At 48.1% G+C, this 22,187-nt stretch overlaps 1 long non-coding RNA gene across 1 annotated transcript in view; it reads right to left on the reverse strand.

Moving 5' to 3' along the window:
* Positions 1-665: 665 nt before the first annotated feature.
* LOC140386009 (uncharacterized) overlaps positions 666-22,187 on the reverse strand; it is an 84,460-nt gene continuing 62,938 nt past the window's right edge. The window contains exon 2 of the long non-coding RNA XR_011933530.1: positions 666-1,068. This is a non-coding gene — a long non-coding RNA (uncharacterized lncRNA). The remainder of the gene's footprint in view (positions 1,069-22,187) is intronic.

Raw genomic sequence — 22,187 nt, forward strand, 5'->3', positions numbered from 1 at the left:
CCTTCTGCTTTCTGTCAGTCAATCCTCAATCCAATCAAGTACTCTACCTCCAATCCCCTGCGATCTCACCTTCTGGATCAGTCTTTTATGTGGCACCTTGTCAAACACCTTCTGGAAGTCTAGATATACCACATCCACAGGTTCCCCATTATCCATATCGCTGGTTATATCCTCAAATAACTCAAGTAAGTTGCATGAAAACAGTTTTCCTGCTTGTAAATAGTTGTTGCCTTCATCCACTGGTGGTGACCCAGAGTTGCCACAAATACTAAATGTCACTTCAGACGCAAAAATCAGTGCACTTAGCGCCAGCAGTGTGATTCCAATCGTGATTGTCCGCCACTTAGTGCAATTAGTGCACCACGCGTGAAACACGCCATGCCTGACTACCCAGGCATCTGATTCGCCTGACCCGTGGCTCAGCTGAGTACTGCAATCAATGTTGAACTGTATTTAAATGGTTCCCAAGCTCAGAGTCCTCACCCCCTATGAAAAAAGGACTGTGGAGCTCAAAGGGAAGGGTCAGGAGCGAGCCGTCACTGATAGCAAGGTTGGTGTATGCCGTAGAATTGAGGATCCACTGAACCTCCATCCAGATGACCTGTCTCAAGTGAGTTGTTAACTGCACACACCCTTGTCCTTCCCATTCACTGAAACCATGTTCCTTGTCTTGCAGGTTTTGGATTTAGGTTTATTTTCATGTGTACCAGTGCACTGCAGGCAGATCATTCCATACATGAAAAACATAGGGCATACAATAGATACACAATGTAAATACATAGACACTGACATCGGGTGAAGCATACTTCATAATGATAGATGTCAAGGCCACCGGATGGTAGTTGTTGAGGCACATTGCCAGGTTCTTCTTTGGCACCGGTATGATGGTGGTCTTCTTGAAGCAGGTGGGAACCGTGGAGCAGAGTAGGGACAGGTTGAAGATGTCCGCAAACACCCCCGCCAGTTAGTCCGTACAGGATCTGGGATGCTTTACCTTTCCGAGGGTTCACTTTCAAGAAGGCCGATCTGATTTTGGAAGCTGTGACGGTAGGTATGGTGTGTCTGAGGCTGTTGGGGCAATTGACAACAATTAATAATGATAATCATTATCAGTGTCACAAGTAGGATTACATTAACACTGCAATGAAGTTATTGTGAAAATCCCCTAGTCGCCACACCACAGCACCTGTCCGGGTACACTGAGTGAGAATTCAGACTGTCCAAATCACCTAACAAGCATGCCTTTTGGGACTTGTGGGAGGAAACCGGAGCACCCAGAGGAAACCCACGCAGTTTATTGGTTTCCTGCTCGCAACGAGCATAGAATGAATTGAGTTCATCAGGGAGACGTGCGCTGTTGCCAGTGATTCTACTAGGCTTTGCTTTGTAGCCGTTATGTTGTTTAAGCCTTGCCACAAGTCTGGTATTGACGCTTGGTGTCCATCCAATGATGCTGGGCCATCCAAAGGCAGAGCTCCCCTCGCAGTGCTCGGCAGCATCTCAGAGGAGAGCTCCGAGGAGGACACTGAGAGGCATAACAGCTATCACCCCGAACCATCACAGAGACACACACCTCGATAGGCGATCCTAGCAGACAGACATCTGGGTCACTATTTGCTGAGCACCACACAGCTGCTCATGCACATCAGGTGGATCCAGGAATGTGGCAGGGATCGGGCAGTCGGAGGTCTGCTGGATCCCAGGACACAGCTGTCCTCAGCCAGACGCTGTGCCTCTAGATAAGTTCATCCTAGAGCTGCTGGGGATGCAAAGGCAACACCGGGAAACCCAGGACGGGTTGTCCGCAACATTCCTACAATTGCAAGCCTGATTGGAGCAGTCCCAAAGGTTTCAGTTGCAGGAGATGTTGCCAGTATTGCATGGCACCCAGGTCAACACTGCAAGGGTGGTGACCACTGTGGGGAGCCTCGGGCAAGACATCAGAGACTAAGTGGTGGTGTTCAAAGCATGGGGCAGTGGCTGAAGACCATGGCTGAGGGCCTCAACAGCAGGACCCAATCACAGAGGGCGATTGCTGAGGGGCCTCAGAGCTTGCTGCAGACACAGAGTGCCATCGCTCAGGCCTTCAACACCATGGTGCAGACAATGCTGGTCCTGCAGGACTGGCAGTGTTCGGTGATGCAGAGGCCTCTGGAGCTCACTCCTGTAGTGATCTGTACACCTGTACATACATCTGCACATACATCAGGGACTGCAGCACAGATGTGACAGCCAAAGCATCACTAGAGGGAGCATCAGAGACGGGTATAAAGGGTCGAGCCCAAGGCAGGATCCGCCTCTTTTAGAAGCACAGAGCTAGTGAGCAGCAGCACACAGGGATAGCTTAGCATAGGCAGTTTACCTTAGTTTCACTGGTCATACCTCTTGACTGTTTTACATCTAGTTGAGCTCTGGAAGCAGAACAAACCCTTTGAATAAAGTGTTTGTGTTAACTGTAAGTCTGCAGTCGTTATTCAGAATTAGAGAATAACATATGGTACCAGGAGTGGTTTCAGCAAGCCAGCTAGACACCAGCAAGAGAAGAGAACTTAAACCAGACATTCGACCAAGGAAGGCCTCGCAGCATTCGGACCCTTCAAATACCAATCGGCACGATGGACCCAATCCAACCTCCACGCCTGCTCAAGACCACTGGTAATATGCATTCCAATTGGAAACTTTTTATACAACAGTTCAAAATATATCTAGAAGCTAAGGATCTAACCTCAGCGTCTGATGCCAGGAAGATAGCCTTGCTCTTATCCCTGGCAAGTCCACAGGCATTAGAAATATATAGTTCCTTTACTACGATCAACATGTGATCCCACTCAAGCTACTGAACGTGGGCAACATCGTCAGGATCAGGGACCCAGAAGGCGGGTGGTCTGAGCCAGCCACGGTAATCAGGCAGGAGGCATCGCGGTCCTACATTGTCAAGTCAGCGGCGGGAGTACTCTTTCGCCGTAACTGCCGGGATCTGTTAATGCTTCGGCCTACAACGCCGGTGTTTCCCACACTGGACTTGACCAAGTCCATTAGTCCACAGGACGTTCCTCGCCAGACAACGCCAGACAGTACTCTTAATGACATCAAACCATCATCCCTACTACCGGCTAGATTTGTAACAACACTTCAGCACACCCACAAGACAAATATGACCATTTCTCACGAATGACTCATAACACTGTTAATTGCTTCTGCATTACTTTATCATTTTCGCAGTGTGCAGCTTTGCTTATTCTCGCCACTTGTTATGTACAGTTTTCTTGTGGCCAGTCTGAAATCATATCAAATCAAAAGTGGGTGTGTAGTGATCTGTACATCTGTACATACATCTGCACATACACCAGGGACTGCAGCACAGATGTGACAGCCACAGCATCACTAGAGGGAGCATCAGAGACGGGTATAAAGGGTCGAGCCCAAGGCAAAATCCGCCTCTTTTAGAAGCACAGAGCTAGTGAGCAGCAGCAGACAGGGATAGCTTAGCATAGGCAGTTTACCTTAGTTTCATTGGTGATACCTCTTGGCTGTTTTACATCTAGTTGTGCTCTGGAAGCAGAATGGACCCTTTGAATAAAGTGTTTGTGTTAACTGTAAGTCTACATTCGTTATTCAGAATTAGGGAATAACATAACTCCAGCTTCCTCTCTGTTGAGGGGGCCACGTGTATCCCAAGGAAGGAGGAAGCTTAAGGGCCCATCCAGGGCCTTCCACCAAGGAGACTTTGGCAGGCCCCAGCCCTTCTGAATCCCCCCTTCCTGACACTAGTGCACCTCAGGGGCAACGGGCAGAAAGGGTTGGTGCAGCAAAACCAATGACACCCGAAAGTCAGCCTGGTCCCCCCAGGTTTGAAGGACGCCCACCAAGGGCATCATAGGCCACAGGGAGAGGAAAGCAGCAGGGTGCCCCCTCTTCTGATGTGCATCCTGGGGTTACATCAAGACTTAGTGGTACGCCACACAAGAGTAGAAGTGAGCACTAAGTGGACACGTGCAAGGTCAATCAGTGTTAGTAAGGGCATAGATAAGGTAACACTGCAATGACTCACCAAGTTAAATAATATTGTACTTTAAAGCCTCTGACAGCTCTGTCTTTGACCCCTATCTGAACTTAGAAACTCCTGCAGGCCCTCCAAGCAAGCCCAAAGGTTAGATCCCCATGAGACCCACAGTGCCTGACATCCTGGAATGTCTGCTTCATCACTCTGTGAACCCTTGACCTTGCCTCTTTTCAACCCTTGGAGCATTGGGACAAAGGAATGTGCCCCCGACCCTCACTCAGACATGAGCGCAGGAGTCAGTGTGCAGCAAGCAGCCAGATAGGATTCAGATGTAGGCCAAAGCTGAGGCGCATCACAGCAAGTCGTCATCACCCTCCTGCCTTGACAAGCAACTCACTCACACTGTCAACCCAGGTGTTTCACCTGGTGAGATGTTAAGTAGACCTTTTTGGGAGATGAGGGAGGTCTGGGGGGTTTGGGAAGGTTGGGAAGGTATGAGCGGTGGTGGTTGTTGAGCCGCCAGACAGCAAGCCACCTAAATTGTGAATCTGGAGGCTATGAGGGTCTTCCTCATCCTCCTGACCTGTCACACCCTGGCTGCCGCCTGTCCTCCATCCTCCATTTCCTCCTCGTTCTCATCCCCCAGTCCCTCATTGTCCTCCTCATCAGAGGAAGCAACACATTGCTGCTCCTTCTCCTCCTCCAGATTGTCACCCCACTGCTGAGCAAGGTTGGTGAGTGTGCAACAAATCACAACAATGCGGGCGACCCTCTGGGGGCTGTGCACTGCCACAGCCGTCCAGGCAGTGCAATCATATTTTCAGTAGCCCTATGTACGGCTATATAACTGTGAGCCTCACTATAACGGGACTCCATCTTGGTCTCGGGCTTCCGCAATGGCGTCATCAACCATGACCTCAACGGATAGCCCATGCCCTCCACGAGCCATCCTGGCAGCCTGGGGTGGTCCTCGAAGACCCCAGATATCTGCCATTGCCGCAGTATATCACTATCATGCACTCTTCCTGGGAAGCATGCATACAAATGCATGATGTAAAGGCGGCGGTCGCAAACAAGTTGCACTTCCAAGGAGTGGAACCTCTTACAGTTGATGAAAGGCCCTCACTAATGCCACAGTGCTCTCAAGTTGACATGTATTCCATCAATGGCCCCGTGGACCTGAGGGGCCCTGGTGAAGGTGAAAATCCTTCACCCAGACATCTTCATGGGCATGTTCAAGGGATAATTGGATGCACTCGGAGGCCCAGGCATACAGAGCAGCCGCAACCTCCCAGATGCACTTGTAGGCTGATGATTGAGAGAAGCCTCTCAAGTCACCTCTTGAGTTCAAAAAGGACCCGATCGTGTAGAAGTTCAGGGTTGCCATGAGCTTCACGATTACTGGGGTCACGTGCCCTCTGCCTCCACATGGTGCCAGGTCCACAAGGACTTGGCAGAGGTACCGCTCTGTTTCTTTGCTCAGCCGGAGTCTTCTATGGCACATAGGTCCGACAGCTCAATGAAGGACACACGGGTCCTGTACACACGAGGTCTCCTTCTCCGGGGTCTTCGACCCCACCACTCCACAGCCTGTTGGACAGCTGGGGCCTGAGCCTGACCAGAGGTCCCCTATTGTACTGACGTAGGCCCAGCCTGGGTTGGGCTTGTGGAAGTCAGCGCTGTCTGGCCACCTCCAGGGCGGTGATCAAGATAATCGGCAGCTCCATATCTATACAGTTCAGTGGGAGAGGCGGTGGTTTAGTGGTATTATCGTTGGACTAGTAATCCAGACACCCAGGGTAATCCTCTGGAGACCCAGGTTCGAAACCCGCCACTTCAGATAGTGAATTTTGAATTCAATAAATATCTGGAATTAAAAGTCTAATGACGACCATGAACGCATCTGGTTCACTAATGTTCTTTAGGGAAGGAAATCTCTCACAGCTCCAGGGTTCAATTCTAGCCTCAGGTGACTGTTTGCATGTTCTCCCCGTGCCTATGTGGGTTTCCTCCAGGTGGTCCAGTTTCCTCCCAAAGTCCAAAGATATGCAGGTTAGGTGGATTGGCCATGATAAATTGCCCCTTAGTGTCCAAAGGTTAGGTGGGGTTATTGGGCTATGGGGATAGGGTGGAGGTGTGGACTTAAGTGGGCTCTTCCCATGGGATGGTGCCCAACACATCATCGTTTCACCGGTCACTGTCACTGCCCATGCCCCTTTATAGTTGCCTCCAGCTTTCCATCTGCTTGTTTTGGCCCTTCACATCATGGCAATGACACCCGAAAGCCAACCTATGTGAACTTTGAGGGCTCCTGGATCCCCCAGTACAGTCGTGTGGTTGTTGCTGTGGAGCACTAGCCTATCCCTCCCGATGCGCGGCATCCAACCTTCAGGTCTTGACACTTAAAGCTTCAACCCCTCACATTAACTTGGAGAATGAGGGCATCTAACCTTGTTGAGGATTTAATAATAACGACCAATTGGTTGGATGAGCACGACTCGCAGAGATGTACGAGGGCACGAGTACTCTATGAGGCAGAGTAAGGCGATACTAATAGGCACCTTGGACACTCAAGCTTGGACATCCCACAATCTAATTGATGTCATGCCTTCACACTGAAGACACTGGGCAGCCATTGCATGACCTATAACTCAAAGCCCAATGGCGCTTCCCATAGCCATCCTCTCATACCCCCACCCTGTCCTGCCTTCTCTCTGGGTGACATGCAGTTAGCCCCTTATGCTGGCAACCTTTAAATGTATTACTCCCTTACCCTCAAATCTTGAGCCCCACTCCGTCAGACTGCAGGCCATTGATGGCCAAAATGTGGGAGCTTCTTCTCAATTCTCTGGCACACAGCCTGAATGTTCAACAATGGCTGTGAGAAAGTATCCATTCAAGGACCCTTGCACTGTAATCTCTGAGTGTACCCAGCTGCCTGGATGAAACAGCCCTGACAGACAAGTGTGATGAATGTAGGAATTTCAGATGCATAGTATGATATGTGGTTGTTGCAGAGCCTGTGTTAGTGTGTGACTGCTGTAGTCTTTTTTTTTTAATCCTGGTTGGAAAGGCAGCAGGTTTTTTGGTGACAGAATGCAATTGAAGCATCGTAAAAATTGGGCTAATGGAATTTTGTTTGTATAAAGAGGGTACCCTGGTGAGTGGATAATTAGAGACATTTAGCTTAGTGAGATAATGTAGTTAATGGGATGCGCCAGGAGCTGAAGCAGTCAGGTGTTGGGTTTCCATCATGAAATTGAGTTTCAGATTGGGATGTGGACAGAAAAGCAGCTTCTCAAAAACAGTGAGTTCTGATCTGTCTGTGAACAGGAGCAGTTTCTATCAAAACTGTGAAGTATTGAACTGAACAACAGTTTCTGAAAAGGCTGGCAGGTTGAACAGTAGTTGACACAGACAATGATCTGCAGCTGGTTCCTGAAGGATCTCTTTCTCTCAAAGTGGCTTATCCTATTCATCTCTTTACTGCAAGTATTCCTGGGTTGGCTAACTGTATTTAAAAGTGGATTTTGACCTGAGATGGGTTTTGCTTGAATGGAGATAATTCTGTTTCAATATACCATATCCCTATTTGTGCACGGAATCACTCCTGAAGCGAAGTGTCCTTTCCTCACATTCTTAAAAATTTAATAAAATATTGGGGTTTCTGTCTGGTATCCTAGCAACTTGCCCAGTTCTAGCCTCAGAGTTCTGACATCATTCTGCTTCAAAAAAAACCTTTTGGAAAAAAACTGAGCTCAGCCAGACGCCAGGTGAGCACCTGCAGAACCTCATGAGAGCTAATGGGGCAAGAAATCTACTATAAACAATCGCAATAGGAACAATGCAGGAAGTCATGAGCAGGATAACCGCAAAGATTGTAAACGTTAATGGGGCGTGAAATCTGCTATTAAACAATCTCAATAGGAACAATGCAGGCAAACCGTTTTAGTGAAACCACAGAGCCTATTCAAACTTCATGAGATTTGAGATGCTTCTCCAGGAGAGAAGCTATAGAATCGTTCCTTCCTGTGAGAGGACTTTAGGACAGACAGCCTACAGATGTGTTGTGGTCTGTTAATGAGTGTTGAACCTCAAAGACAGCGGGCCTCAAGGCAACGTAGACCCATCGCAACTCCCAGACTGGGGGAGACATCCGACCTGGCCTCTTCAACCCCAGTCTGACCCCCTCAACCCCTAATGCCCTTGAAGGACCCCTCTTGGCATCTGACCAGTGGTTCCTTTCTCTTTGTGCATCTTGGCTCAAAGTAGAGAGCGGGACTCACTTCCTTCCTCCCTATGGAGTCCATGGCGCCTGGTCCATGTTTCTAAAGAACAGCAGTAATCGATGCCCGCGTGACATCCCGTTGGTGGGTGGGAAGATTTGGTGAAGCCGGAACATCTACTTCAATTCGTTAATGAGATTAAAATGGATCCAATCAGGTTTTCGCCCTATCTCGACATGATCCTGGTGATGTCAGCAGGAAAGGCCCAGGAAGACCATGTTTGGATTTCCGGCTGGTGCACGTCCCGTTTTGGCCTCTTGCCAGATTTAGTGGCCTGAACAGAATTTATGTTGATGGCTGATGGGCCCGGAAAATCACCCCCAATAAGTTCAAACAGGCCTCAGGAACCATCACATCTTTGCACAAGGAGTGATTAATAAATGAAGCGGTTTTCAGAGTATGATAACAGAAACAAAAACTCTGGAGTCATTCAAGAGACAATTGAATATGATGGATAGCCATGGAATTTGACACGAAATTAACTAGATTTATTAAACGCTTCATTTGCCTGTACTTATGTTGAACATCTTTGACCCTGAAGAGGGGAAAAAGAGTATACTTGGGGGATTTTCCAGCCTTTCTTGGTAGCAGGATCTTCCGGTCCTGCCGACTGCGAACTCGCGACCGGGTTTCCCGGCGGCAGAGGGTGGATTCAATGGGAGATCCCATTGACGGTGGCAGGATCAGAAGATCCGGTCACTGGCTAACAGCAAGCTGCCTCCTGCCACTGAGAAACATGTCATGGGGGGCTTTGGAATTTTAAAAAAATGTTATGCATTTGACAAACTTGAATGCAAAGCGATTGTGCGTCAACGAAAGTTCACTGTTCAACATGTACAAAGTGGATCTCATTCTTCTCTTAACAGCTCAGAGCCCTTATTGCAAGTGTTCCTGGCTCTGTTATTATTCTTTGCTGCTGCTGAGTGTCTGACAGCTTTAGAGCTGGCTAAAATAAACTGCAGCTGGAGCCATCTTGCGATTCATCTAAAATTAGATCTAATTAAAAGCAAAACTGCAGCACATAATTGGTGTGATGCACTTATTCAATTTTACATTTTATGCTTTTCAAATAAAATGTCACCCTGGGGCTAGAATGCATCACTCAAATACAGTGGCACTTTTGAAATAAAAAGACTGCCTATTTCTTCCCCTAAACTCCAAGTACATTCTAAATAAAGAAAAAGTGCAGCTGTTTCTATGCAAACTGTGTCGGCACATTCCAGCCACCACCTTCCCACCTGGCACCCCCACCGCATCCCTTAGAAGTTCTTTAATTAACTCTGCTTCATCTTACAGCCATTAGCACAAGATTAATAGTCAGCTGGGGTCAGAGGTAATCTTTACTGTCAATAGTTAGGCAGTGCATGCAGCTGCTCCAACGCAAGACCGAAGCTCCACCTGTTTTTGTCCATCACATCTAGTCTAAGTGGGTCTCAGTTACCTCCTGCTGCAACACTATAAGAGTACTTGAAGGTACATGCACAATCATTTTTCTTAGATTTTGTATAGTTAACCTTTGCATACCCGCATTTTTACTTGTTTATTCAACTACATGCCATCAGCACCCTCCCCCAACCCCTATAGCACACAGGAAAGGAAAAAGAGACACAGACAACTATTGCTGATGCCATTGTGTAACAGATTTAAATGTACAAGGGCTTGTACATTTAATTTTTTTTTAAAATCTCCTCCACCATTGTGGAGGAGTGCCTTATCTTTGCATTATGCTGGAATGATCTGTGTTAAAACACCCTGGGCTAGTGCGCAGTCAATTCCAGCCCCGCTTTAACCAGAGTCACAACACAATTGAATTAACCAATAATTCTTAGAAAAATACCCAAAGTCTTTAGCCCTTGGCTACCCAATAATTACAATCACCAGGTTTGTAAATTTAAAGCCAATTACTTTTTATTTGTAACAAGAACTATAATGAAATACGCAGCAAATATAACTTGTTAACTATCATCTAATTCCTAATCCCCCACTTTAATTTGCCCCACTCTCTACATATGTATACAAGACAGACAAATACAGAAGGGAGAAGAAAGGTAAAAATAATAAGTAAAAGGAAAATGAGTCTTTGTTTCAGATGGTTGTCTTTAAGCAGACCTTCCTTCAAAGTAAGCTTTCAGATCCAGTTCTCTGCTTGCAGCCTGAAATGGTTTCACGGTAGATTCATTTAATCAGGTTCTCTGTAGGTTCAGGAATACATCAACTCACAGCCTTTCTGGAGAGAGCGAGACCTTTCCTCTGAGTGACCGGGATTCAAACTGAGCCTCTTGGCTCTCTGAAAATCATTCCACATGAGGACCCAATCACCACCTGTTGCCAGGCAAAATAAGGCCTTTTGGCCAATTTATTGGCTCGCAGCCAATCAATCAAACCAAGCCCCACCCCATTTCTCGGGTGCCGAAAAGTCTGTGTACTACTGTCCAAAGATAGTCCACATACTATGTTGCAAATTCTTGATTTCCTCATTATCTCTGCTGCTTGACTTAAATATATATGTCCACTAAGCATCTGTGGGTCAAAATGATAACAGAAAAATAAAGAATGGGGCAGTAAGAGAATGGACAGGAAGGATCCTCACAATAGTAGACAACAGTGGCCTAGATTTTGCGGTTAGCATCATAGCAATCTAGCGATTGTGTGGCGTGATTTGCCCCATTTCCCACTGTGGTTTACATCGGGTGCCAAATCAAGGGGATGTCTTCATAGTATCGTAGAATCATAGAATTTATAGTGCAGAAGGAGGCCATTCAGCCCATCGAGTCTGCACTGGCCCTTGGAAAGAGCACCCTACCTAAGCCCACACATCCACCCTATCCCCACACCTCCACCCTATTCCCATAACCCCACCGAACCCAACCTTTTTGGACACTAAGGGCAATTGCCAATCCACCTAACCTGCACATCTTTGGACTGTGGGAGGAAACCTGAGCACCCGGAGGAAACCCACGCACACACGGGGAGGATGTGCAGACTCCGCACAGACAGTGACCCAAGCCGGGAATCGAACCTGGGACCCTGGAGCTGTGAAGCAACTGTGCTACCCACTGTGCTACAGTGCTGCCCGTGTCTTGGTGTGTAGCAGCAGTGATTGTCACCAAGCAGATGGCAACATCAAATGAAGATTCACAGATAGCAAACTAGGAAGCTAGATTTACTTAATATCCTTTACTCTAAAATTTTCAGAGAGTAAAGTAAGTATTTATGATTGGATTACGATAGAAGCCAAAATAAAGATAAACAGACTTTTAAAAGTTTATTTTTTTTAAATATGTGGAATCTGTTATCCATGCCGCAAATGTAAGATTGACTTTTCAGGACCAATGAGGGTGTTTAGTAGTAATTATGAGTTTAGAATCATGTCAGTTGCACCTCATTCAACAAGATATAACTCTTTCAAGGGTTGTTTACAGTGAGATTAAAGTGAAGAAATGAAAGTTTCCATCAAATCATGATTGCAATGGAGATTGCAGTTTGGGAAATCCTCAATATGCTTCTAGAGGAGCATAGACTAACTGACAGCAACCCCTGATTTCTGCATTATTCTGTGCAAGTGTGGACTCCTGAATTTGCTTACAGTTTCAGTGAAGTAAAGATTATAAATACTGGCAGTCTCACTGCTCTATCAATTACGACGAGGCGAGAGTAGAATGTAATCGAGGCTTTATTACACAGAGATGTGTGGCCTCCTGCAGCAGCTTACAAAATGGCTGCTGCTCAGAGAGCACACACATTTATACTCCGCCTCCTGGGCAGAGCCGCAGGCAGGGATCTACCTCCGTACCTGTAGTACAGGGGCCTTACCGTAATACCCAGAAATACAATATAATACAAGAGTGGTGACTTCCACATTCACCCTCTGTTAAAAATGAGTCCAGCGGGGGGGGTGGAAAACTACATATATAAAGATTGGTTATAAAATTACAGAGAAGGTTACAAATTTAGACGATTGGGCGCCTTGATCTGTTGTTGAGAGCGCCGCAGTGCTGGTGGCGACTCAGGCGTCGGCTTGGTCTTCGGTCACTCCGGGAGCGTGTCGAAATCCTCTTCATCCCCGGGTGGGAGCAAGGGGAGGACGGATTGTCCTGGAGCGGGGGCTGCAGTGGGGTGCGCCGGGGGAGGGAAGGGTGGCACCGGGGCAGGGGGTGGGGGGTGTGGGGACCCAGCTGGTGAAAGATCCCTGAGGGAGACTGTGCCTTGGTGGCCATCGGGGTACGCTACATAGACGTACTGCGGGTTCGCATGGAGTAGCTGTACTCTCTCAACCAACGGGTCCGCCTTGTGGAGCCGCACGTCCTTGCGGAGGAGAACGGGTCCTGGAGCTGCCAGTCACGTTGGGAGCGGAACCCCGGAGGTGGACTTCCTGGGGAAGGAAAAGAGACGTTCATGGGGGGTTTTGTTGGTCGCAGTGCACAGGAGCGACCGAATGAAGTGCGACGGGGAGGACCTCCTGCCAGCGGGAGGCTGGGAGATTTCTGGAACGTAGGCCAGCTGGACGGCCCTCCTGACCATCCTATTCTCCCGCTCCACCTGCCCGTTTCCCCTGGGATTGAAGCTGGTCGTCCAGCTCGACGCAATGCCCCTGTTGAGCAGGTACTGGCGCAGCTCGTCGCTCATAAATGAGGATCCCCGGTCGCTGTGGACGTAGGGGAGGAAACCGAACAGAGCAAAGATGGTGTTGAGGGCTTTGATGATGGCAAGGCATGGGACGGCGAAGGGGAATCGGGAATACTCGTCGACCACATTAAGAAAGTATGTGTTGCAATCGGTGGAGGGGAGAGGCCCTTTGAAGTCCAAGCTGAGGCGTTCAAAGGGGCGGGAGGCCTTCACCAGGCGCACACGGTCTGGCCGGTAGAAGTGCGGTTTACACTCCACGCAGACCTGGCAGTCTCTGGTGATAGCCCTGACTTCCTCAATGGAGTAGGGCAGATTGCAGGCCTTAATGAAGTGGTAAAAGCGTGTGACTCCCGGGTTACAGAGATCGTCGTGCAGAGTCCGGAGTCGGTCCACTTGTGTGCTGGCACATGTTCCTCGGGACAGGGCATCGGGGGGCTCGTTGAGCTTACCGGGGCGATACAAAATCTCGTAATTGTAGGTGGAGAGCTCGATCCTCCACCTCAAGATTTTTTCACCCCTTTGTGTGTTATTAAACATGAAGGCAACCGACCGTTGGTCAGTGAGGAGAGTGAATCTCCTGCCGGCCAAGTAAAGCATCCAATGCTGCACAGCTTCAACGATCGCTGGGGCCTCCTTTTCGACTGAGGAGTGCCGAATTTCAAAGGCATGGAGGGTGCGGGAAAAGAATGCCACGGGCCTACCTGCCTGGTTGAAGGTGGCGGCCAGTGCGACGTCTGATGCGTCGCTCTCGACTTGGAAGGGGAGCATCTCGTCGACCGCGTGCATCGCGGCCTTGGCGATATCGGCCTTGATATGGTTGAAGGCCTGGTGAGCCTTGGCCGTCAGTGGAAAAGCGGTGGATTGAATGAGTGGGCGGGCCTTGTCCGCATAGTTTGGGACCCACTGGGCGTAATACAAAAAGAACCCCAGGCATCGTTTGAGGGTGTTGGGGCAGTGGGGGAGGGAGAGTTCCATTAGGGGGTGCATGCGATCGGAGTCGGGCCCTAGAACTCCATTCTGAACCACATAGCCAAGGATGGCTAATCGGTTCGCCTTGTTGTAAGTTAGGTTGAGGAGTGTGGCGGTGTGGGGAAATTTGGAAAGGTTAGCGTCGTGGTCCTGCTGGTCGTGGCCGCAGATGGTGACGTTGTCCAGGTACGGGAATGTGGCCCACAGCCCGTACCGGTCAACCATTCGGTCCATCTCCCATTGGAAGACCAAGACCCCGTTGGTGACGGCGAAGGGAACCCTAAGGAAATGGTAAAGGCGGCCATCTGCTTCAAACGTAGTGTATGGGCCGTCCGCCTTACGAATGGGGAGCTGGTGGTAGGGGCCCGCCAAATTTCAGGGTTAGGCTCTGGAGGTTGCACGGGAAGTCCAGGCCGAGTAGCAAGGCAGCGCAGAAGTTGGGGAGGACGTAGAGCTGGAAGCCGCTGAACTCTACGCCCTGGACGTGGCGATGAGTACCTCCGGATTGCCACGGAGTGGGATCCAGAGACCAGGGAGATTCTTTGGTTAGCGGGATGTACCGTGAGGGAACAGCGCCTTACCGTATCGGGGTGGGTGAAGGTCTCAGTGCTCTCGGAGTCTAGATTGCAGGATATCTCGTGCCCGCCGACCTTCACCTTTGTCGAAGCGGTCGCGAGGTTGTGCAGTCGAGACTGGTCGATCGAGACCGAGGCAAGACGCGGCTAGTCGTCGGTGGTTGCACGCGATGAGCGGCCCGATGAGGTGCCCGACGGGCAGGGGTCCTGAGGCGGGTATGATGGCGGTGCCCACGGGCCGCACATGTCCTGGGGCAGGCAAGATGCCGGCGCCCTCAGGCTGCATGTGTCCTGGGGCAGGCAAGATGGCGATGCCCATTGTTTCTGAGGCAAGCAAGATGGCAGCACCCACAGGACGCACATGTTGTGAGTGGAGCAAGATGGCGGCGCCCACAGGACGCACGTGGTCTGAGGAGAGGAAGCTGGCGGCGTCCACTGTCCGCACGTGGGGGGTGCCGGGACAATAGCGGCGATTCAGCGGGCCTGGCACACTGCAGCGAAATGTCCCTTCTTGCCACAGGCCTTGCAGAGCGTGCTCCGTGCCGGGCAGCGCTGCCGGGGGTGTTTTGACTGTCCGCAGAAGTAGCACTTGGGTCCCCCGGGGTTGGTTGGCTGCCGCACGGCGCAGGCGTGGGGTTGGCTGAGGGCGGTCACTGATGGGGTCCACGATGAGGTAGCCGCTGGCGGGGTCCACGATGCACAGGAAGGGTGGGCCGTTCGGTCGGGGGCATATGCCTGTACGTTGCGTGAGGCGACTGTGAGCGAGAGCGCTAGTTTCTTGGTCGCCGCGAGGTCAAGCGTGGCCCCTTCTAAGAGGCGGTGGCGGATGTAGTCAGACCCTATGCCTGTAACGAACGCATCTCTCATTAGCAGGTTTGAATGTTCAGTGGCCGAAATGGCCTGGCAGTCACATTCTCTCACCAGGGTGAGCAGGGCACGCCAGAAATCTTCCACAGACTCACTGGGAAGTTGGTGCCGCATGGATAGGAGGTGCCTGGCATAGATCTTGTTGGTCTGATGAGCGTAATTCTCCTTCAGTAGCGCCATGGCCTCTGCGTAGGTAGGCGCGCCCTGGACGAGGTGAAAAACATTGGAGCTCAGCCGAGTGTACAGAATCTGGAGCTTCTGTGCTTCTGAGATTGGGTCTGGCGCAGACCCGATGTATGCTTCAAAGCAAGCTAGCCAATGTGCAAAGTCTTTTTTGGCGTTGTCTGCTTGAGGATGCAGCTGCAGGCGATCCGGCTTGATGCAAAGGTCCATCTCTGAAAAATCTCTGTGTAATAAATTGATGCACTATCAATTACGACGAGACGAGAGTAGAATGTAATTGAGGCTTTATTACACTGAGATGTGTGGCCTCCTACAGCAGCTTACGAAATGGCTGCTGTTTGGAGAGCACACACATTTATACTCTGCCTCCTGGGCGGAGCCAGCAGGCAGGGATCTACCCCCGTACCTGTAGTATAGGGGCCTTACCGTAATACCCATATATACAATATAATACAACAGTGGTGACTACCACACTCACTTTCCTACCAGCTGTCCTTACTGCCGCTATCCCATGTAAGCACAGGAGATGCAACATTCCACTCTGCCCACATCAAGGCTTCAAATAACCTTCCGTCTGGGATAGAAATTTGCAAACACTTTATTTTTAATCTTTCAAGGGATGCGAGTGTTACTGAAAAGGTTAGCATTTATTGCCCATCCCTAATTGCTCTTGAGAAGGTGATAGTGAGCCATCTTCTTGAACCACTGCAGTCCATGTGGTGTAGACACATCCACAGTGCTGTTAGAAAGGGAGTTCCAGGATTTTTGCCCTGCAACAGTGGAGAAACAGCAATCTTGTTCCAAGTCAGGCTGGTGTGTGGCTTGGAGGTGAACCTGCAGGCGGTGGCGTTCCCATTTCAGGTGATAGAGGTTGTGGGTTTTGAAGGCGCTGTTAAAAGAGGACTGGCATTGCATTTTGTATGTTTATTATTATTATTGACAGAAATCTTTGGATCCTCGCTGTTTGACAGAAATCTTTGGATCCTCGCTGTCTTCAGGGGATGTCCCGGAGGACTGGAGAATAGCCAATGTTGTTCCTCTGTTTAAGAAGGGTAGCAAGGATAATCCCGGGAACTACAGGCCGGTGAGCCTTACTTCAGTGGTAGGGAAATTACTGGAGAGAATTCTTCGAGACAGGATCTACTCCCATTTGGAAGCAAATGGACGTATTAGTGAGAGGCAGCACGGTTTTGTGAAGGGGAGGTCGTGTCTCACTAACTTGATAGAGTTTTTCGAGGAGGTCACTAAGATGATTGATGCAGGTAGGGCAGTAGATGTTGTCTATATGGACTTCAGTAAGGCCTTTGACAAGGTCCCTCATGGTAGACTAGTACAAAAGGTGAAGTCACACGGGATCAGGGGTGAACTGGCAAGGTGGATACAGAACTGGCTAGGCCATAGAAGGCAGAGGGTAGCAATGGAGGGATGCTTTTCTAATTGGAGGGCTGTGACCAGTGGTGTTCCACAGGGATCAGTGCTGGGACCTTTGCTCTTTGTAGTATATATAAATGATTTGGAGGAAAATGTAACTGGTCTGATTAGTAAGTTTGCAGACGACACAAAGGTTGGTGGAATTGCGGATAGCGATGAGGACTGTCTGAGGATACAGCAGGATTTAGATTGTCTGGAGACTTGGGCGGAGAGATGGCAGATGGAGTTTAATCCGGACAAATGTGAGGTAATGCATTTTGGAAGGGCTAATGCAGGTAGGGAATATACAGTGAATGGTAGAACCCTCAAGAGTATTGAAAGTCAAAGAGATCTAGGAGTACAGGTCCACAGGTCATTGAAAGGGGCAACACAGGTGGAGAAGGTAGTCAAGAAGGCATACGGCATGCTTGCCTTCATTGGCCGGGGCATTGAGTATAAGAATTGGCAAGTCATGTTGCAGCTGTATAGAACCTTAGTTAGGCCACACTTGGAGTATAGTGTTCAATTCTGGTCGCCACACTACCAGAAGGATGTGGAGGCTTTAGAGAGGGTGCAGAAGAGATTTACCAGAATGTTGCCTGGTATGGAGGGCATAAGCTATGAGGAGCGATTGAATAAACTCGGTTTGTTCTCACTGGAACGAAGGAGGTTGAGGGGCGACCTGATAGAGGTATACAAAATTATGAGGGGCATAGACAGAGTGGATAGTCAGAGGCTTTTCCCCAGGGTAGAGGGGTCAATTACTAGGGGCCATAGGTTTAAGGTGAGAGGGGCAAAGTTTAGAGTAGATGTACGAGGCAAGTTTTTTACGCAGAGGGTAGTGGGTGCCTGGAACTCACTACCGGAGGAGGTAGTGGAAGCAGGGACGATAGGGACATTTAAGGGGCATCTTGACAAATATATGAATAGGATGGGAATAGAAGGATACGGACCCAGGAAGTGTAGAAGATTGTAGTTTAGTCGGGCAGTATGGTCGGCACGGGCTTGGAGGGCCGAAGGGCCTGTTCCTGTGCTGTACATTTCTTTGTTCTTTGTTTGTTCTATGTGGTCCACATTCTTCCTCCAACCCAATGTACGATATCTGGTGATCTCATGTACATTGGGAAAAACCCAACACTACTTAATGTGGGTCAACATTATGTTAGAAGCTCAAACTATGGCTTTATTTTTTGTAAACTTTTGACACCTGTGGCATTCTTGAGCTGGGGAAATAGTGGGGCACAGATCTGTGCCTACAGGTCCCTGCATGCTCGTATTGCTAAATGGAAAGACATGGTCAAAGTCCAATACCCCTCGCAAAAATCACAGTTTGATAGCTATGGCACTGCATGCCAAAGTGTCACCCCACTGCAAATCAACTTTGAAAACTACCGCACTTTACTACTGGTTCAACAACCAGTTTCTTGATTTCCTCATGTGAATTCTAAAATTCATGGATGCTACGTAACGCTCTGTAACAGATTCTTTAAAAATATATTTTTAGGAATAGATGCCGTTTCAAATTACAGGCTCCCTTGGTAATATGCCAGATATATTTGCGTGTGATACTAAATGGGCTCTCCAGCCACCGAATAGTTTACACTTTATTCAGTTGAATTCGCAGTTGCATTCGCACATGACCTGAATTTACATGGTTGTGAGTGTCTGTTCAATTATACCTTTCTGCCTCTCAGATCGCACTACAGCTTGCAATGCGTTATTATTTTCTTCCCTTATAACATAGGAATTACACTTCAAAATACAGATGGCTTGATTATATGTATTTGAAGAAGAAAATTTAAGCACTCTTACTCCAACAAATGCCTTCTCCAAAGCCAACTACCTTCCGCTTAACATTGAAACGGAAAATGTTTACTTCACAGTTAGCCGAGCTAAACAAGAAAAGCCTCAAAATCATGGGGTGTGATACCAGCTTGAAGTGTTCGCCATTTTAACAGGGCCATCATGTCATTTGAAATAGGTAGGTGAGGTTTAGCATTAAAATAGTGAGAGGTGGTGTCAAATAAATGTATTTAATGTTTGTACACTAATTACACACCTTAATTTCAAAGCTATGAAGAATAAATACTGTATTCAAAAGAGTGATTTATTTAAAATATTTTTTCTGGGGCAAGCAAGTCTAATATTAAATTCTTTTTGGAAAAGTTCTAAAACATAACAGGCTTTTGAGACGATGTATTAGAAGAGGAGTGAAAAGATTGAGTGGCCTTAGATATAGTAAGCAACAAGCATGACAACAATTGGATTAAGTAGATAGATATCGCAGTTAAGAACTGAACAATTTGACTTGAATTAGCCATACTTGAAATATTTACAAATGCGTACATTTTGATCAGGCAGTGTCATCTTAATTTTGTTTGTTTCATTTTTTTAAATGGTAGCACAGGGACAGGGAGAATATTCTGCACACTATTTGTTGTATCCTGCTGGAAATTTCCACACCCTTTGATAGGTGAGAGAAAATCACCTACAGTCAAGGTAATGGAGAAAATGGGAAGATTTTTGCTGTGCTTATTAGAAAGTCTATTACAAACTCACAGCCTCCCACAAACACACTGTTGTGTTTTAACAGTCTTACGAAAGCACCAATCACTCCTAAGGGATTGGATAAACACATTGTGGGTTCAGTTATTAATTCTAGGAACATGTGACCAGATATTCATGGATGGAAAGCTGGACGATACATCATCAGCTGAAATGTGTCTGCGCGCTCTCTGCTCAAAGCAAAAGTGAAACTAACTCAATTGCATGACACACTTCCTTTCTAGTGATATCATGCTCCTATCCCTTCAAGACATATTAAAACGTACCCCTTATTTTTTGATATATTTTCCCCTTCCAAAGAAATATAACTATTTAAAATACATGTTCCTATACTAGTTTACATCAGTGTGTAGAATTTCTCATCTCCAAAGAGATGAGTAATTCACAACTTCGATGTTGTGGCCATTTCGGAGACATGGATAGAGCAGGGACAGGAATGGATGTTGCAGGTTCCGGGGTTTAGGTGTTTTAGTAAGCTCAGAGAAGGAGGCAAAAGAGGGGGAGGTGTGGCGCTGCTAGTCAAGAGCAGTATTACGGTGGCGGAGAGGATGCTAGATGGGGACTCTTCTTCCGAGGTAGTATGGGCTGAAGTTATAAACAGGTAAGGAGAGGTCACCCTGTTGGGAGTTTTTTATAGGCCTCCTAATAGTTCTAGGGATGTAGAGGAAAGGATGGCGAAGATGATTCTGGATATGAGCGAAAGTAACAGGGTAGTTATTATGGGAGACTTTAACTTTCCAAATATTGACTGGAAAAGATATAGTTTGAGTACAATAGATGGATCGTTTTTTGTACAGTGTGTGCAGGAGGGTTTCCTGAAACAATATGTTGACAGGCCAACAAGAGGCGAGGCCACGTTGGATTTGGTTTTGGGTAATGAACCAGGCCAGGTGTTGGATTTGGAGGTAGGAGAGCACTTTGGGGACAGTGACCACAATTCGGTGACGTTTACGTTAATGATGGAAAGGGATAAGTATACACCGCAGGGCAAGAGTTATAGCTGGGGGAAGGGCAATTATGATGCCATTAGACGTGACTTGGGGGGGATAAGGTGGAGAAGTAGGCTGCAAGTGTTGGGCACACTGGATAAGTGGGGCTTGTTCAAGGATCAGCTACTGCGTGTTCTTGATAAGTATGTACCGGTCAGACAGGGAGGAAGGCGTCGAGCGAGGGAACCGTGGTTTACCAAGGAAGTGGAATCTCTTGTTAAGAGGAAGAAGGAGGCCTATGTGAAGATGAAGTGTGAAGTTTCGGTTGGGGCGATGGATAGTTACAAGGTAGCGAGGAAGGATCTAAAGAGAGAGCTAAGACGAGCAAGGAGGGGACATGAGAAGTATTTGGCAGGAAGGATCAAGGAAAACCCAAAAGCTTTCTATAGGTATGTCAGGAATAAGCGAATGACTAGGGAAAGAGTAGGACCAGTCAAGGACAGGGATGGGAAATTGTGTGTGGAGTCTGAAGAGATAGGCGAGATACTAAATGAATATTTTTCGTCAATATTCACTCAGGAAAAAGATAATGTTGTGGAGGAGAATGATGAGCCCCAGGCTAATAGAATAGATGGCATTGAGGTACGAAGGGAAGAGGTGTTGGCAATTCTGGACAGGCTGAAAATAGATAAGTCCCCGGGACCTGATGGGATTTATCCTAGGATTCTCTGGGAGGCCAGGGAAGAGATTGCTGGACCTTTGGCTTTGATTTTTATGTCATCATTGGCTACAGGAATAGTGCCAGAGGACTGGAGGACAGCAAATGTGGTCCCTTTGTTCAAAAAGGGGAGCAGAGACAACCCCGGCAACTATAGACCGGTGAGCCTCACGTCTGTAGTGGGTAAAGTCTTGGAGGGGATTATAAGAGACAAGATTTATAATCATCTAGATAGGAATAATATGATCAGGGATAGTCAGCATGGCTTTGTGAAGGGTAGGTCATGCCTCACAAACCGTATTGAGTTCTTTGAGAAGGTGACTGAACAGGTAGACGAGGGTAGAGCAGTTGATGTGGTGTATATGGATTTCAGCAAAGCGTTTGATAAGGTTCCCCACGGTAGGCTATTGCAAAAAATACGGAGGCTGGGGATTGAGGGTGATTTAGAGATGTGGATCAGAAATTGGCTAGCTGAAAGAAGACAGAGGGTGGTGGTTGATGGGAAATGTTCAGAATGGAGTACAGTCACAAGTGGAGTACCACAAGGATCTATTCTGGGGCCGTTGCTGTTTGTCATTTTTATCAATGACCTAGAGGAAGGCGCAGAAGGGTGGGTGAGTAAATTTGCAGACGATACTAAAGTCGGTGGTGTTGTCGATAGTGTGGAAGGATGTAGCAGGTTACAGAGGGATATAGATAAGCTGCAGAGCTGGGCTGAGAGGTGGCAAATGGAGTTTAATGTAGAGAAGTGTGAGGTGATTCACTTTGGAAGGAATAACAGGAATGCGGAATATTTGGCTAATGGTAAAGTTCTTGAAAGTGTGGATGAGCAGAGGGATCTAGGTGTCCATGTACATAGATCCCTGAAAGTTGCCACCCAGGTTGATAGGGTTGTGAAGAAGGCCTATGGAGTGTTGGCCTTTATTGGTAGAGGGACTGAGTTCCGGAGTCGGGAGGTCATGTTGCAGCTGTACAGAACTCTGGTACGGCCGCATTTGGAGTATTGCGTACAGTTCTGGTCACCGCATTATAGGAAGGACGTGGAGGCTTTGGAGC

This window comes from Scyliorhinus torazame, chromosome 11 (genome assembly GCF_047496885.1).
Source record: "Scyliorhinus torazame isolate Kashiwa2021f chromosome 11, sScyTor2.1, whole genome shotgun sequence".
Taxonomy (NCBI): domain Eukaryota; kingdom Metazoa; phylum Chordata; class Chondrichthyes; order Carcharhiniformes; family Scyliorhinidae; genus Scyliorhinus; species Scyliorhinus torazame.